Source organism: Tamandua tetradactyla, chromosome 18, assembly GCF_023851605.1.
Source record: "Tamandua tetradactyla isolate mTamTet1 chromosome 18, mTamTet1.pri, whole genome shotgun sequence".
NCBI classification, from domain to species: Eukaryota; Metazoa; Chordata; class Mammalia; order Pilosa; family Myrmecophagidae; genus Tamandua; species Tamandua tetradactyla.
In genome coordinates, this window is record NC_135344.1 from 75,964,321 (window position 1) to 75,969,364 (window position 5,044).

General features: G+C 41.5%; 1 pseudogene; it reads left to right on the forward strand.

Moving 5' to 3' along the window:
* Positions 1-463: 463 nt before the first annotated feature.
* On the forward strand, positions 464-1,837 carry LOC143662714 (elongation factor 1-alpha 1 pseudogene; annotated as a pseudogene).
* The last annotated feature ends 3,207 nt before the right edge of the window (positions 1,838-5,044 follow it).

A 5,044-nucleotide genomic window follows, 5' to 3' on the forward strand; every position in this document is an offset into this window, starting at 1 on the left:
TATTATCAATTTAGGAAATTAAATTTAAGCCCTTTGGTGGTGACAAAGAAAATATCAGAGAATACGCAAACTTATAGAGACAGAAATTAAAGTGCAGGTCACAAGGGCTGGGGAGAAAGCTGGAATGGGGAGCTAACCCATAATAGGTGTAGGGTTTCTGTTTGGGGAGATGGGACAGTTTTAATAATTGAAGGTCTTGAGGGTACCACAATGTTGTGAATATGATTAATCCCATTGAATGGTATGGTTGGGAGTGGTTGAGATGGGAAAGTTCATGTTCCCACAATTCAAAAAAAAGAGAGAGAAACTAAAGAGACAATTACAATTAAATGCAATACATGATCCTGGATGGAATCTAGCAAGGGAGGAGAGATGGCTCAAAAGGAGATTATTGCTTCATCGCAATGGGTTTCCCCATCAGAACACGGGTGTCATGAAAACCATCGTTATGTCTTAAGCCAAAATGGGAAAGGAAAAGACTCATATCAAAGTTATTAGTGGACACCTAGATTTGGGCAAGTCTACCACGATTGGCCATCTGATCTATAAATGTGGTGGAATCGACAAAAAAACCATTGAAAAAATATGAGAAGGAGGCTGCTGAGATGGGAAAGGGGTCCTTCAATTATGCCTTGGTCTTGGACAAACGAAAAGCTGAACATGAGTGTGGTATCAGCATTGATATCTCCCTGTGGAAATCTGAGACCAGCAAGTATTATGTGACCATCATTGATGCCCCAGAACACAGAGACTTTATTAAAACATGATCACAGGCACATCTCAGGCTGACTTGCCGTCCTGATTGGTGCTGCTGGTGTTGGTGAATTCGAAGCTGGCATATCCAAGAATGGGCAGACCCGAGAGCATGCCCTTCTGGCTTACACACTGGGTGTGAAACAACTGATAGTTGGTGTTAACAACATGGATTCCACTGAACCACCTTACAGTCAGAAGAGATATGAGGAAATCGTTAAGGAAGTTGGCACCTGCATTAAGAAAATTGGCCACAACCCTGACACAGTAGCATTTGTGCCAATTTCTGGTTGGAATGGTGACAACATGTGGAGCCAAGCACTGATATGCCTTGGTTCAAGGGATGGAAAGTTACTCTTAAGGATGGCAGTGCCAGTGGAGCCATGCTGCTCGAAGGTCTGGATTGCATCCTACCACCTACTCGTCCATCTGACAAGCCCTTGCGTCTCTCTCTTCAGGATGTCTACAAAATTGATGGTATTGGTACTGTACCTGTGGGCCAAGTGGAGACTGGTATTCTCAAACTGGGCATGGTGATCACCTTTGCTCCAGTAAACGTTACTACTGAAGTCAAGTCTGCTGAAATGCACCAGGAAGCTTTGAGTGAAGCTCTTCCTGGAGACAATGTGGGCTTCAACGTCAAGAACGTGTCTGTAAAAGATGTTTGTCATGGCAATGCGACTGGTGACAGCAAAAATGACCCACTAATGGAAGCAGCTGGCTTCACTGCTCAGGAGACTATCCTGAACCATTCAGGCCAAATCAGTGTTGGCTCTGCACCTGTGCTGGATTGTCACACAGCTCACATCGCTTGCAAGTTTGCTGAACTGAGGGAGAAGATTGATGGTTATTCTGGCAAGAAGTTGGAAGATGGCCCCAAATTCCTGAAGTCTGGTGACGCTGCCATCGTTGATATGGTTCCTGGCAGGCCCATGTGTGTTGAGAGCTTCTCTGGGTCGTTTTGGCTGTTGGTGATATGAGACAGTTGCTGTGGGTGTCATCAAGGCAGTGGACAAGAAGCCTGCTGGACCTGCCATGGTCCAGCAGGACCATGTCTGCCCAGAAAGTTCAGGAAGCTGAATGAATATCACCCATAACACCTGACACCCCAGTCTTAGTCAGTGGTGGAAGAACAGTCTCAGAACTGTCTCAATTGGCCATTTAAGTTTAATAGTAAAAGACTGGTTAATAATAATAATACATCATAAAACCTTCAGGGGGAAAGGAATGTTTTGTGGGCCAATTTGTTTTCATGTGGCAGTTTTGTTATTAGTTTTTAAAATCAATACTTTTCAAAAAAGAACAACTACTTATCATGACTTGCCAAACCTTAATTGAAATCATTCCTGCCAATTCTAAAGAATACCTAGGGCATTATATAAGATTCTATAAAGGTTCCGTGCACTGGGGTCACTTTCCAGAAGCCTACAACCTTCAAATGGGTCCTAAAATGCAGAGCGCCCAGGCTTTCAACTAGTCCCATCCTCCTATCCCATGTTATCAACAGCCCCTCCCAACAGGAAAAGTTAGACTGGGCACAGCCCAAATACCCCTAAAGAGTGGGGGGAAGATCAAAGGTGATGGTGGAATTATACAGAGAAGAGAGGTTAACAAACGAGTATGATTGCTGAATCATTATATTGATATTTCTTTTAGTCTCCAGTATCTTAGAGCTGCTAGAAGTAAAAACCTAAAATTGTGGAATCATAACCCATGCCAAACTCTGAAATCTGTTCTACAGCTAACTGTGGAGATGTGCTTTGACATTTATTGCTTTTTTGTCTCTATGTTATTTTCAGACAAAAAAAGATAAAAGAAAAGGAGGAGAGTAACAGAGAAGACAGGATTTAGCACATGAATATGACTGCAGAATCATTATATTGATATTTCTGTTGGTCTCCAGTGTCTTGGAGCAGCTAGAAGAAAAAACGAAAAATTGTGGAACTGTAAGCCATACCAAACTTTAAAATCTGTTCTATAACTCCTCGTTAAAACATACTTGGAAATTTAGTGCTTTTTTTGTACATATATTTCACAATAAAAAAAAGTTAAAAAAAGTCACAGAAGTTTGAGACCCATTAAATTTTAATGAGAAAAAAGGGACATTATCGGGACATATGAACAAATGGAATATATACTTTAAGATTCATATTCATGCTTAATTTCTTGAAGTTGGTAACTGCACTTAAGTTTCCTCATTCTTAGGAAATGCACTTGGGAGTACTAAATATTCAAGCAGTGTGGTAGTTAGTTTCAGGTGTTAACTTGGCCAGGTGAACGTGCCTAGTTCTGTTGCTGTGAACATGGGCCAATGGTACGTGAACCTCATCTGTTGCTGATTACACCTGCAGTCAGCTAGGAGGTGCGCCTGCTGCAATGAATGATGTTTGATTTAATTGGCTGGTGCTTAAATGGCAGCTTAACGTAGCACAGTCCAAGCAGCTCAGCACACCTCCTCTCAGCACTCGCAGCTCAGCCCAGGCCTTTGGAGATGCAGAAAGGAATCACCCCGGGTAAAGTTGTTGGAACCCAGGGGCCTGGAGGGCAAGGCCAGCAGAGATCACCCTGTGCCTTCCCATGCAAGAAAGAACCTCAGTTGGAAGTTAGCTGCCTTTCCCCTGAAGAACTACACATTTTTAACTAAATAAATCCCCTTTTATTAAAAGCCAATCCATCTCTGGTGTGTTGCGTTCTGGCAGCTAGCAAACTAGAACAAGCAGCGTGGTATATCCAAAGTACACTTCAGTATTCAGGAAATAAATGGATAAATAGAGAGAGACAGACAGAAGAGGGATGGGTAGATAGAAGAATGTGACAAAATGGTGAAATGTTAAAATGGGTGGAGCTGAGGATCTGCGGGGGAGGGGGTATGCTGGCGTTCTCTGTATGCGGTTTGTTTTATTTATGTAACTATCCTGTAGGTGTGAAATTACTTCAAAAGAAAAAGTAAAAAAAATCACTGGGAGGGGTGGAGGAGTGGGAGTTATAGGCCAAGCATGGACCGTGCCAGAAGTCAAGGGGGCCGCAGCTATTGTCCCTTCCCTCCAGACTGCTTCTCAACAAACTTCTTACAAATTCCATCCAGAAGCTACCCGGGGCCCCAGCTGCCTCTGAGCAAACTGAGGTCTTAGCAGAATTCCATTTCCAAACCACGCCCAAGGGCTCATTAAGTGGCGAGTGGTGATTTGCCTCCAGAACCCGGCTGCAGGGAAGTTTGGAAACGTGGTTTCATTTCCCTGCCTCTCCATCCAGAAGGAGGGCAATGTTAAGGGTCCCAAAGAGAGTTCCAGCGATGTTCAAAACAAGTTCTTCAAATTTTTAAAATATTTTTAACCTTACAAAATATTTCCATATGTTGATGATAATTATTTGGTTTTCATAATAATGCAGTGAAGATCAACATTTGTATTTAGTATTTTTATTCTACAGATGAGGAACCTAGAATTTAAGGAACCTGCCCAGTCACACTAGGACACAACAGTAGAGGCAACACAAAAACCCGGGGCTCAGCTGCCTGCCCCAAGCCTTTTGCTGCACCCCAAGAACCAGGGGTCGTTTTTCTCAATGTCTCAGGAACACGGACCTGGGAGCAGAGCTTGGCGTGTTAAGTCCTCTCGTCCTCTCGTTCAATAAATGCTTGTTACATGAAATAAATCCTTTATGCTTCACACTAAGAACAAAGGTATAATAGAAATTTAAGGCGCTACCTTCAAAATATCTGATGCATTTATTTTCCCATTTCTTCCTGAAGAGGGCAAATTAAAACTCCTACTGTAAATGTCACACACTTAAAAAAAAATTAGAGTGTATGTGTTGGGAACGTTTGTGTTTCTTTCTTGTAATTCTTTTTAATTAATAAAAAATTTAAAAAATTAGGAAGCAGGTAGATTGTTGAGATTTGTTTTCTCAAAAATGTTTCCGTCTTTTATCTACGGTATGGACAGATGAGTAAAACATATAGATTAAAAATAAATCATAGGGGGGAACAAATGTTACAATCAATTGAGTAGATTGAAATTCTAGTGACCAATGAAAGTGAGTGGTGAGGGGTATAGAAAATAAATAAGGGGAACAAAGGTTAAAATACATTGGGTAGATGGAAATACTAGTGGTCAATGAGAGGAAGGGGTAAGGAGTATGGTATGTATGAGTTTTTCTTTTTTGTTCTTATTTCTCTTTCTGGAGTGATGCAAACATTCTAAGAAATGATCATGGTGATGAATATACAACTATGTGATGATATTGTGAGTTACTGATCATATACCAAGAATGGAATGTTCAAATGTTAAGA